A 13880-nucleotide genomic window follows, 5' to 3' on the forward strand; every position below is an offset into this window, starting at 1 on the left:
TGTTTTGTGCTAACATCAGCTGTAAATATATTTTCCTAATCAAGGCAGAAAAACTTTGCTGCTTGATCATTAAATATAACTTTTAAGGATAAACACAATGAGAAAGATTTATTAATACTGCCTAAAATTTGGACAGAGTAGAATTAGATGTCGTACATTTATCACAGTGGCTTATGCGGGATGTTAAATTTGGTGTATCTTTAGACATTTCTGTCTAATTGTATACCAATTCTTGTAAAACAATTTTTTGCGCCAAAGATCTTGGCACAATTTGTGTATCCTAAATCACGACCCCTTTATGCTAAACCATGTACCCTTGTCAGACAAGTTGCAAAAAGTGTATTAAACACTTTATAAAAGTGGCACATAGAATATGTGCCAAAATTCTGGTGCAATATAAACCAGATTTCTGGTGCAGTTAAAATAGTGAATTTGCCCCAATGTTTAACTTTCTAATATAAGATATATAAAAATTTTGCTAAAGAAAAAACAGAATAATATATTTAACTTATGATATCATGTTTACATGTGATATGTATTTTTACAGGCACATACAGTGATGAGTTACAGGCACTTACAGAACTTGTCCATGACAACGACCTGATCATAAAACCCACCGAAAAAGGTGGGGCAGTCGTTGTCATGGATAAAATTATGTCTGAGATAAGACGTCAACCAGGAGACACAAATGGATATAGATGGCTCTACATGTGATCCTAAATTTGATATAGCTCGTAAAATCAAGTCTATATTAGATGAAGCTAAGGTATCTGGTTTGATTGATAGTGAACTATATTCATATTTAACAGCTGACCATCCGGTTACACCTGTGATCTATATTCTGCCAAAAGTGCAGAGGTCATTAAGTAATCCCCCTGGATGCCCATTGTGTCAGGGTGTGACTCTGTTTTGAGTCATTTAGCTATTTTTTTGGATAAGGCACTTAGGTCTTTTTCAGTAGATACTTCCACATATATGAGATACAGCCGATTTTTGGTTTAAATTACATTATATAGATTTGAGAGGTGAGAGTGAGATATATCTTGTATCATTTGATGTCATAAGCCTCTACACATCTATTGATCATGAAACGGGGCTGTTGGTGTTTGCCAAAAAATGTACAAAGTTCTCAGTTTTCTATGGAAAGTCCTGAGTTCTTGTTGAATTTTCTTGCACATTGTGTTGACCTGTAATTATTTTCTCTTTGAGGATGATTTTTTTTATGCAGATTCGTGGTACAGCTATGGGCGCAAATGGCGCGGCCAACTACGCAAACATTTTCATGAGTGTGTTGGAGGAAGAACACGTCTTTGTGTCCCACCACTTCAGACAGGTTCTGAAGTGGTGGAGATATATAGATGACATATTCCTAGTGTGGAATGGAGACTTATCTGAATTGAATAATTTTCATACTTGTCTTAACGGGATTGATCCTGATTTGGAGTTTATTATGGAATGTTTAAAGGAATGAATAAATTTTTGGGATGTTGAGGTTAGCCTTGTTAACTAGATGATTATAACCAATCTGGATATAAAACCAACAGACAAAAATAATCTATTACGATTTGAAAGTAATCATCCATGACCGATGGTTAGATCACTCCCCTATAGTCAATTCCTTGGAGTTAGGAAAATAGTTAATAGGGATGAGTTATTGAATGGTATGCTTGAGACCTTGATCAAAAAATAAGAGAAAGAGGATAACCTATGTCCTTAATTCAGAATCACCGCCAAAAAGTGAAGAATCAGACACGTGATCTCCTATTACAATGTACACCAAAAAGGGACAACAAAACTCAGAGAATACCTTTTGCCTCCACTTATAGCGATGTAAGCCAGCAGATATAATCAATTATTTGGACCCATTGGCCAATGTTGGGGGGTTGCTTACAAAAAGTTACAGAATTTAAAGTTCCCCCATTATTCTCCTACCGCCGATACCATAATTTGGGAGACAAACTTGTCAGGGCGGATTTGGGTCCAACAAGGAAAGGGTCCCAGACTTATCTTGCCCCTATTAACAAGGGATGCTACCCATGCCTAAATTGCATCAACTGATGATTAAGCGGAAGTCCATTTCACACCCAAAAACGAATGGATGATTGGATTAATCATCGTTTATCTTGTAATACAGATTATGTGATCTATTTGTTACAGTGTCCTTGTGACTTGTGGTACATGGGTGAGACCACGTTAGGTATAAGAATAAACCAACATCGGTATACAATACGAAAAAAATGATTAGATCTACCAGTCTCTATACACTTTCCGGATATGAAACATACAGAGAAACAATTACGGTTCCGTGTTATAGACATGGTCCCTCCTTTGAGATGGGGAGGGGACAGAACACGTTTGCTCAAAAGGAAGGAACTAGAGTGGATACATCGGTTAAAAACACTTAAACCAAATTGCTTAAATATTGAGTTCAAAATGGGTCGTGTTATTTGAGAGGGTTAGCTTGCCCAAAGTCTTACTGTGTTGGAATGGTTTACTTTTCTCCGTGTAGGTTAGATTAAGCAATGTCTGTCTTACTTCTTGAATATTTTTAAGATCTGATTTATTAATATACATTTTCTGTTGTTTTTCTTGTAGGTATAGATTTTAAAGAACTATGTATTTACTATGATCTAGATAGAAAACCTACAGTACAGAGTCCCTTATAGACACAGTTGCCGTGATTCTATCTGTTTTGACAATATACAATGTAACCATGCTCTTAACAAGCATTATTTAAGCATCAAAACGAAACTTTTTTTTTAGTGATCAACAATATTGATAATAATAACAAAAATGAAACATAAAACATCGTTGTAGTGTTCGCTGCGGTACTTGAACTGGCACTCCACAAGGTATCTTCATTTGGCTGGCATGAACGAACTAAGCGTGCTATTTGCAGACTCAGTTAGTTGATGTGTCAAGCCATTGGGATGTTTGAGATATCCTGCGGGAGGACTCAGTGGTTCCTGCATTGGTACTAGTGGAAATAGGGATCTTTTCCTCCCAAACACCTTTCCAGTTAGGATTATATAAACTCAAGACCATACTGACCTTTTAGGTCCATTAATTATTTAATCTAAAGAGTTTATTATTGATTAAAAGAGATTTTATTACAGAATATTGGGGCTGTTTGCCCTATATCAACATGGCTGTGACTGCCTCAGAGAGGTGGAGTCAGGGTTACTTGGCTACGATGGGAGCCATAGCAACATGTGCATAGACATGTGACTAGACGCCGGGGGATGGTATAGTAATACGAGGCACTGTGTCCAGCTGGGAACTCTGAGGGGTAGGTTTTTAATGTAAAACACATGTTTATTGTGACAATGTAATAAACTAATTATATATATATATATATATATATATATATATATATATATATATACAGTGAAGGAAATAAGTATTTGATCCCTTGCTGATTTTGTAAGTTTGCCCACTGTCAAAGTCATGAACAGTCTAGAATTTTTAGGCTAGGTTAATTTTACCAGTGAGAGATAGATTATATAAAAATAAAAAAAACAGAAAATCACATTGTCAAAATTATATATATTTGTTTGCATTGTGCACAGAGAAATAAGTATTTGATCCCCTTGGCAAACAAGACTTAATACTTGGTGGCAAAACCCTTGTTGGAAAGCACAGCAGTCAGACTTTTTTTTGTAGTTGATGATGAGATTTGCACACATGTTAGATGGAATTTTGGCCCACTCCTCTTTGCAGATCATCTGTAAATCATTAAGATTTTGAGGCTATCGCTTGGCAACTCGGATCTTCAGCTCCCTCCATAAGTTTTCGATGGGATTAAAGTCTGGAGACTGGCAACTCCATGACCTTAATGTGCTTCTTTTTGAGCCACTCCTTTGTTGCCTTGGCTGTATGTTTCGGGTCATTGTCGTGCTGGAAGACCCAGCCACAAGCCATTTTTAATGTCCTGGTGGAGGGAAGCAGGTTGTCACTCAGGATTTGACGGTACATGGCTCCATCCATTCTCCCATTGATGCGGTGAAGTAGTCCGGTGCCCTTAGCAGAGAAACACCCCCAAAGCATAATGTTTCCACCTCCATGCTTGACAGTGGGGACGGTGTTCTTTGGGTCATAGGCAGCATTTCTCTTCCTCCAAACACGGCGAGTTGAGTTAATTCCAAAGAGCTCAATTTTAGTCTCATCTGACCACAGCACCTTCTCCCAATCACTCTCAGAATCATCCAGATGTTAATTTGCAAACTTCAGACGGGCCTGTACATGTGCCTTCTTGAGCAGGGGGACCTTGCGGGCACTGCAGGATTTTAATCCATTACGGCGTAATGTGTTACCAATGGTTTTCTTGGTGACTGTGGTCCCAGCTGCCTTGAGATCATAAACAAGTTCCCCCCGTGTAGTTTTCGGCTGAGCTCTCACCTTCCTCAGGATCAAGGATACCCCACGAGGTGAGATTTTGCATGGAGCCCCAGATCGATGTCGATTGACAGTCATTTTGTATGTCTTCCATTTTCTTACTATTGCGCCAACAGTTGTCTCCTTCTCACCCAGCGTCTTACTTATCGTTTTGTAGCCCATTCCAGCCTTGTGCAGGTCTATGATCTTGTCCCTAACATCCTTAGAAAGCTCTTTGGTCTTGCCCATGTTGTAGAGGTTAGAGTCAGACTGATTAATTGAGTCAGTGGACAGGAGTCTTTTATACAGGTGACCATTTAAGACAGCTGTCTTTAATGCAGGCACCAAGTTGATTTGGAGTGTGTAACTGGTCTGGAGGAGGCTGAACTCTTAATGGTTGGTAGGGGATCAAATACTTATTTCTCTGTGCACAATGCAAATAAATATATATAATTTTGACTATGTGATTTTCTTTTTTTTTTTAAATATAATCTATCTCTCACTGGTAAAATTAACCTAGCCTAAAAATTCTAGACTGTTCATGACTTTGACAGTGGGCAAACTTACAAAATCAGCAAGGGATCAAATACTTATTTCCTTCACTGTATATACAAATTTCCATTTTCTTCATTGACATTAAAATATTTCTCTGAAACATGAGATACAATATGAAATTTCCTATCAGATAGTTCCTTTACATTCAATCCTAGATCTTTTGCCAGGTGCCCGACAAAGGAACCCTTCTTTATCTGTTCAGTAATAGAGTAATGCAGTTGACTGAAATTTAAATGGAATAGACATGAAAACAGAAAGAATAAGGTTACTTGCCATCTTAAATATTTGTGTGCCTGGGTGCCTTTGTCTTTCATTGCAGCTTTTTTATAGCTTCCTCAGCAGTTTTCTCGAATGATTAGCCTAGTCCTCCCCCAAATAATTGCAAATACTTAATAAATCAGAGTCTTCCTTTTAATATTAGCAAATGGAATCCAAATACTCCAAAAATCCAGTAAACAGAAGCACTGTGTTCCTTCTACTGATCTGCAAAAAATGGCTCTGAATTATATGTAGCTGTTTTTAAGCTTTGAGTTCTCCAGCTGAAGGGAAACAGTGGCGCTCGGAGGTAAAATTATAGAATTGCAGAACTTTTACATTTTAGGGAACTGGTGTGCAAAACGCTTGATATTTCCTTACTGACAGGCTGGGACATCCCATAACTCCTATTGTTCAAAACAATAGTGTTTTACTACTTAGTAGAAATATATATAGAAGAAGAGGGGGGAGGAATCCTCCAGCTCACCTGACACTATGGAGTGTGTCTCAGCAGCGCCCGGAATCTCGTGTCGGCACACGTTCAAAAGCACGGAAAGGAGAGGGAAGTGTTGTTCCAGCGCTGCGTGAAGTTTTAAAATGGAAGCAGGTTTCCAAGTTTAATGGTATTCAATTAAAAATAGTCCAGCAGTATAGTCCTGATGTGAGGGTAAGCGGGCGGTGATGTCCTCAGAGCCTACGCGTTTCGGATGCTACTGCATCCTTAGTCTTGGCTGTAATGTCTCATTACAGCCAAGACTAAGGATGCAGTAGCATCCGAAACGCGTAGGCTCTGAGGACATCACCGCCCGCTTACCCTCACATCAGGACTATACTGCTGGACTATTTTTAATTGAATACCATTAAACTTGGAAACCTGCTTCCATTTTAAAACTTCACGCAGCGCTGGAACAACACTTCCCTCTCCTTTCCGTAGAAATATATATGATATTATGGAACTTGTTATATAAATGATTGTTATATGATACCAATAGAGATCTGTCCATAATTATTTTATTTATTAAACATTCTTTACACAGCTTTACCTTACTCTTCAGTGCTGTATATTGATGGAAAGCCATATCGGACATGCTCACATATACATACATTAATCTGATTGTTAAAGGGACTTTCCAGATGAGTCTTTAAAGACGACTTTCAGCTGAAACTTTGTTTTGGTCAGAGTTTCCCTTTATTAATAAGACTTATTTGTCTTAGTTTAATAAGACTTATTTGTCTTAGTGAGGCAATTACCTATAATTTGCATTTCCCCACTCAGGGTTTAGTAATTTATACTTTCTAATCATTCTGCCCTTGCTGTGATGGAAATCAGCTCTCCATATACTGACTTCCTGGTGAATTTATGACAGCCATTTGTTTATATACAGTCCTGGCCAAAAGTTTTGAGACTGACATAAAATTTGGTTTTCACAAAGGTGATACTGGAGTACAATTATAAGCATTTCAGAAGTTTTTAAACTGTTATTGACAAATACATCAAGTTTGTGCAAAGGCTCAGTACTTGGAGTTCATCATCATTTCTGTGTTTTAGTTTGTCCCCCTCGCTTTTTGAGGATTGACCACAGGTTCTCAATGGGATTGAGATCTGGGGAGTTTCCTGGCCATGGATCCAAAATGTCAATGTTTTGTTCACCGAGCCACTTAGTTATCACTTTTGCCTTATGACATGGTGCTCCATCATGCTGGGAAAAGCATTGTTCATCACCAAATTGCTCCTGGATCATTGGGAGAAGTTGCTCTTGGAGGATGTTTAGATACCATTCTTTATTCATGGAAGTGTCAAAATTTTGAGTGAGTTCACTCACTTGGATGATAAGCAACCCCCCACATGATTGTTTTTAGGATGCTTTACTGTTGGCATGACACAGGACTTATGGTAGCGCTCACCTTTTGTTCTCCGGACAATCATTATTCCAGATGTCCCAAACAGTTTGATGGGGGCTTCATCAGAGAAAATAACTTTATCCCAGTTATTTGCAGTCCAATCCCTGTACTTCCTGCAGAATGTCAGTCTGTCCTTGATGTTTTTCTTGGAGAAAAGTGTTTGTTTGTTTTTTGCTGCCCTTCTTGACACCAGGCCAGCCTCCAAAAGTCTTTGCCTTGCTGTGCATGCAGATACACTGACACCTGCCTGCTGCCATTCCTAAGCAAGCTCTGAACTGGTGTTAAAATGATCCCGTAGCCTTGTCCTCGTTAACACTTTCTCCTGAGCTAACGAGAAGATCACTGAAATTATGTTAGCAGGTCATTTTGTGGCAGGGCTGAAATGCAGCGGAAATGGGATTTTTGTGATTAAGTTAATTTTCATGGCAATGAACGACTTTGCAATTAAATTAAATTCATCTAATCTCTTTATAACAATCTAGAGTTCATGCAAATTGCCACTTTAAAAACTGAAGCAGCAAACATTGTAAAAACCAATATTTGTGTCTTTCTCAAAACTTTTGGTCAGGACTGTTCATACCCCTCACATGAGTGATAGAGGTGTATAAACTAGTCACATCAAATGAGACCAACCGGGCCCCATTAGGAACATTGATGTCACTGATTTTATTCAGGAAGTCCGACGTGTCCCTAATGTAAGATCTAGCAGACACGGCGAACTTCCTCAACGCCTGGTGGCGTTACATAGATGACGTCTTCCTTATTTGGACGGGTGACCTGCTTGGTCTCAATGGGTTTTTTGAATATCTCAATGATATTGATTCTGATATTAAATTTACCATGGTAATGTCTGACACTAGTATCCAATTTTTAGACACTAGGGTTTATATTCAGGACTCCAAACTTTTGACGGATCTGTATGTCAAGGAAACAGATTGTAATAACCTATTGAGTTTTAACAGTCACCACCCAAGGGGGATGATCAGGTCTCTACCATATAGCCAACTATTGAGGGTTAAACGGATAGTTGATGACCCTACATACCTGGACCACAAACTGGACATGATGGTGGGTAAATTTCTGGACAGAGGTTACCCGGATAGACTTTTAAAAAAACATATCCAGAGAGTACAACAAACTGATAGGATCCAATTGAGACAGGATAGTAGGAGGGATCGACAGACTGCTGTCAGATTCCCTATGACCTCTACATTCAGTATCTATAGTTCTAATGTTGCAGGCATTATTAGGAGACATTGGAGGATTTTGTCCAATTACTATGATGGAGTGGTAGAATTTCAGTCACCCCCCCTCTTCTCATATAGAAGACCTCGGAACTTGAGGGATAAACTTGTGAAGACAGATGTCTGTGCAGTTAACAGTCGGGCGAGAGGTGGACTACATGATGTGATACGCCATGGGTGTTTCCCTTGTCTGTCGTGTGACAGTTGCGCTATCATGTTAAAGGGTAGTTCTTTCATACATCCCACCACTGGTAGAGCGTACAGAATCACTTCACATTACACATGTCGAAGTGATTTTGTCATTTACATTTTACAATGCCCGTGTAATCTGGTTTATGTGGGTGAAACTACAACTGAATGCAGGTTGCGACTGAATAACCATAAATCTAGTATTCGGACGAAGAAAGTTGAACTTCCTGTACCTAGACACTTCGTAGAGTTGGGACATAGCGTGCAACAGCTTAGATTCTGCATTATTGATAGGGTTCCCCCCCTTAAACGTGGGGGCAATAGGGAACTGGTCCTCAAACAACGGGAGGTTCAATGGATTCATAAACTTAACTCCCTTCATCCCAATGGTCTTAACATGGATTATCCTTTGAATGTATTCAAACGCTGATTGTATGTGTACAGTTAGAACTTTTGGATGTGGTTAACCTTTTGGATGTCTGTCCTTCTCTTTTTAAGGCATTTGTTTGATGTACCTTTGTGGACCCTGGGATTCTCTTGCCTGATGGTACCATTCATTATTTAGTTGTTACTCTGAAAAATTTTATATTTTTGATGTATGGAATAGGAGTAATTATATTATAAATTGATTTTAATGTGTTTACTAATTTGATTCTCTTTTGTCTTGTAGATTGAAGACTTTGAGATGTTGAGATTAACACTGAAGGACACTTACCAACTGGTATTAGGAAGGCTACTTTTATATGTTTTGTACTTTATTCTGCCTACGAGAATGTTCAAGAGTTTCAAGAAAGGTCTCTACTGTGTAGAAGATGCTACAGCGCTGACCTGCACGGATGATATATATTGTGTACCAGAATTAATAGGGGGGTAGTTGTTAGGGGAATAAGCTCTTTTTTTCTCATAACTCGAAACACGAAGTAACCTAAAATGTATTCGGGATGAGTATCTGACATATTTGCATGTCGAGATTCTTCATATGACGGTATTCCCTTGATTGATTCATTTGGGGGATACCTTGTCTTTTGGGTTTTAATAAAACTTCATTGTGATGTTATTTACTATCTTTATCTACCTACATTCTTACCACATATTTTGTGAATACTGATGTGATATAGATCTCTCCGTGCAGGGTTCTTTTTCAGCCATTGCTGCGCATACATCCCGAGAATGGTATTGCATTACTGGCAAGTTTTCCAGTTTTCACTATGGCGTGGCTAAAGCGTTTTATCGCATTGCGCCTGCGCGGGACTGCGGCCCCTCTATGATGTTGTAATCAGATTGCGATGTACAGGGTCATAGTGCTTTGTTTTGCACGTGTTGGCAGCAGCCAATAGACGGTGTGAGTTGGGGCATGCGCAATATGGCGATTATGGCGCCGAAATTCTTTCTCTTTTTTCTTTTTTCACTGACTTCTCGTGGACAGATGGTCCTTGTTTGCCTAGATTGGTGAGTGCCAGCTTCTGTGTATCATACTGTGATTGTTGATTAATCTGTAATTAATATGTTTTCACTATTATATGCACATACATGTCACTTAATACAGTTGTGATTATCTACATCTAAATGTCAGTGATTGACTCATATGTTTCTGCACTATACTTTTTGCTACACTTTTATAATATATCGTATTTTTTGATACATTGTATAAACTACTACGATTCATTACACCTGTTAATTGGGCTGCGGCTCTGTCTATATATGTCAATGTGTGGTTTTCATTTATTGCTTGAAAATGCTTCCATGGAGGAAGTGAAACGTTGCTGTGTTGGGTGAATAAATTCACATTTTTTTGCTGAGTGCTGCTTCCAGTCTCTTTTTCTTGGATATATGCATGAGGAGCTCGTCACTCCTTGATATTTTGAAGCTAGCACCAACCGTTTCTGGCTATTGACACAGTGCTGCTCCTATGTTTGGATCTCCTATGTACTGTAATATTGCTACTCACACAGAAGTTACATATAAATGAACTAAAAGAAAATTACAAGGAATAAAAAAACAAAATGTCAAGACAAATTATTTCTATCACAAACCCATTTTCTTGACCTGCCTATCCATCAGACAGAGCTGTTGACAGGAAGCAGTGTCTGCTTTTAAAGTTATTGGCATATTTTATGATTTGGCTTATAAAACAAAAGTTTTATCTAAGAAGTACCAGACATTTTATTCAAAGCACCCTGAATGGTCAAAAGCATTGGGACACACTTCTTAATCATTTAGTTCAGGTGATTCATTCAGTCCCATCGCGACTGGTGTATAAAACCAAGCAAGTAGCCATAGAATCTGCCATTAGAAATATTTGAAATGGGTCATTCTAAAAGAGCTCACTGAATTTGGACGTGGCACTATAATGGGATGCCATTGTTGCAGCAACTTGGTTCATGAAATGTCATCCCTCCTTGATATTCCACGATAAACTGTGAGTGGTATTATTGCAACATGGAAGAGTTGAGGAATCGCAACTCAGTCACAAAGTGGTAGACCACGTAAAGTTGCAGAGCGGGGTCGCCGAGTACTGAGGCGCAAAGTACATAAAAGTCGCCAATGCTCTGCTGACTCAATAAATGCAGAGTTCCAATCCTCCTCTGGCATTACCATTTGAAAAACTGTGCGCCGGGAACTTCATGCCATGGATTTCTATTGCCGAGCACCTGCATGCAGTCATCACCAAGCACAATGCCAAGCTTCGAATAGAGTGGTGTTAAACATGCCGCCACTGGACACTGGAGCAGTGGAAATGTGTTCTGTGGAGTGATGAATCACACTTCCCTATCTGGCAGTCTGATGGATGAATCTGGTTTTGGCGAATTTCAGGAGAACATTACCTGCCTGACTGCTTTGCACCAACTGTAAAGTTTGTTGGAGGAGGGATAATGCTATGGGGTTGATTTTTCAGGAGTTGTACTAGGCCCCTTAGTTCCAGTGAAGCAAATTCTTAGTGCTTCGGCATACCAAGACATTGTGGACAACTGTATGCTTCCAACTTTGTAGGAACAGTGTGGGGAAGGCCCTTTTATATTCCAGTATGTCTATGTCCCAGTTAACAAAGCAAGGTCCATAAATGCATGGTTGGGTGAGTTTGGTGTGAAAGAACTTGACTGGACCACACAGAGCCCAACCTCAACCCCATTGAACACCTTTGAGATAAACTAGAACAAAGATTTTCGAGACAGGCCCTCTCATCGAACATCAGTGTCTGACGTCCCAAATGCTCTTCTCGATGAATGGGCAAAAATTCCGACAGACACACTCCAAAATCTTATAGGAAGCTTTTTTTTTTAGAAAAGTGGAAGCAGTTTTAGCAGCAAAGGTGGGATCAACACCATATTAATGCCTATCGATTTAGAATGGGAATTGGGATGTCATAAAAGCTTCTTGGTCTTTTATTTCAATATAAAAAGCTGAATATTTAAAACTTCTTATTTGTCTTTTCATATTTCCAGAGCACCACAACACCAAAGACGTATAGTACATACCATACAGCAGGACATTCGGCTGCTATGGAGTTCCTGTAGAGAGGACGCCCATTACAGGTTGGTTGTCTCCATTGTAATGGATGGTAAGAACCTGTACATGAGTAAACCTCAGGTGTGGCAATGTTAGCAAACAGATAATGGGATTGAACACCTGGACAATTGGTAATAGATATTTTGGAGTGTAATGGTGTTATATAGCACCTGAAAGAGACCTTTTTTTTTATCATTGCTTTAAGGCCCTCTGTCCTTTATATATACCACGGCAAATCCATGATTTTGAGATAAGATCAATTACGCAATCCACCTTTTTTTGGTAAGGAAATTCCATTTGCCATTGATTCTCCATCAGCCAAACGTCATGTGACTCTAGAAATGAGTGGGTACATTTTCCAATCTTGTGGTAGAAATGTGAATATTAAAAATTTCTGTTATTTTCCAAGAGATGAGTCACGTGAATTCAAAGACGTGAGTAACTTGCTCTTATTTTTCTTGGACAGTAAAGTACCACATATCCTGGTAATATGACGTTAGAGATAAGGAAAAACATTATTTTTCATACCTTCTAATTTCTAAATAGTGTCCTTATTATATTAAGAGATTAGATAGAAGATATTCTATTTTTATTTCAGTTAAAGCGTCACACATCAAATGTTCCAAGCATCCTCAAAAATATATCGGATCCAATCTATAATCTTTATGAGTATCCTGCAATGCAAGGACCAATGTGGATTTTGTAGCATTTTCAAATCTGTATTATAAAATTTTAATTATCAACCATCCTTTTTATGAAAGAAGAGCCATCATTTGCTGAGAAAATGTATTTATTTTAGGAGGGTCAATCTGTCCCACCGGTATATCAGAGGATCCCCAGGGGGCCGAGGCTCTGACATATCAGGGTCCTAAAAACCCAGTAGAAGACAACTCAATTCGAACAACAGTTCGAGTAAATTAGTTAAAACTAGAGTTTATTAGTAATTCCCTATGCATACTCTATCCACATTAAAACATTTGCATCTTATGCATTTTTATAAATCAAACTTCTTAGCAAATGAATAGAGGTCATTCAAGAATCTATGCAGTCTTCAACCAATATTATGTATGTCTTTAAATTTAACTTTTTCAATAAAAACATGTCAAAGGTCACAAAATAGTAATTTTTTATAATATGTTTATTTTTGACCATTGCTTATATTCCATCATTATCACTATAGAGAGAATAAACTCATATTAAAATAAAATCTTGCTGTCAATGATATACAAAATACCATCTCTGTCCATTCTACCTTTATCTTAGATAAAAATTCTAGTTAGCTAAAAAAGATTTGATATCTTTACTGATAAAATAATAAAGTTTGCAAGGGTTGAATGAAAAGATAAAATAGAAGGAGAAATATTACTTGCCACATCCTTGGCTTGTATGTATGCAATCCTGTATGTCTTCAATCCATACACCTTTTTCATAGATTCCCTAAGAAATGTCTCCCTATGTTACCCGTCTTTAGAATCCGAATAATTAAATACATGTATGAACCAAGTTTAAGCATGTATACTCGCAAATTTATAGACATAATGAAAATTTGACTTCATTCCTTTCTGCTGCTCTGCAGAATGAGTGGATTGTGCGCTGAACTGGGTTTCTAGATCTACAGCAATTCTTTCAGCTGAAGGTAAACAGCGCCACTCAGAGGCAGAATCATGGAATTGCAGCACAACAGAAAGTAATTTTGCTAAATACATTTTCTAATACAAACTCTATTATAAATCAAGAACAGTTATATACTTTTTAAAGTGTGTATTTATAATTCTTATGTCTCTTTTATGTGATTTTAATATATTGTCATGAATAGATTTGATCCTATTGGCAGCAGTTGCTACCAGTGTTGCT

At 38.2% G+C, this 13880-nt stretch overlaps 1 long non-coding RNA gene across 1 annotated transcript in view; it reads right to left on the reverse strand.

Moving 5' to 3' along the window:
- The window catches only part of LOC142750951 (uncharacterized), a 45664-nt gene extending 32081 nt beyond the window's left edge, over window positions 1–13583 (reverse strand). The window contains exon 1 of the long non-coding RNA XR_012882650.1: window positions 13393–13583. This is a non-coding gene — a long non-coding RNA (uncharacterized LOC142750951). The remainder of the gene's footprint in view (window positions 1–13392) is intronic.
- Window positions 13584–13880: the final 297 nt, after the last annotated feature.

This window comes from Rhinoderma darwinii, chromosome 3, assembly GCF_050947455.1.
Source record: "Rhinoderma darwinii isolate aRhiDar2 chromosome 3, aRhiDar2.hap1, whole genome shotgun sequence".
Lineage (NCBI taxonomy): Eukaryota > Metazoa > Chordata > Amphibia > Anura > Rhinodermatidae > Rhinoderma > Rhinoderma darwinii.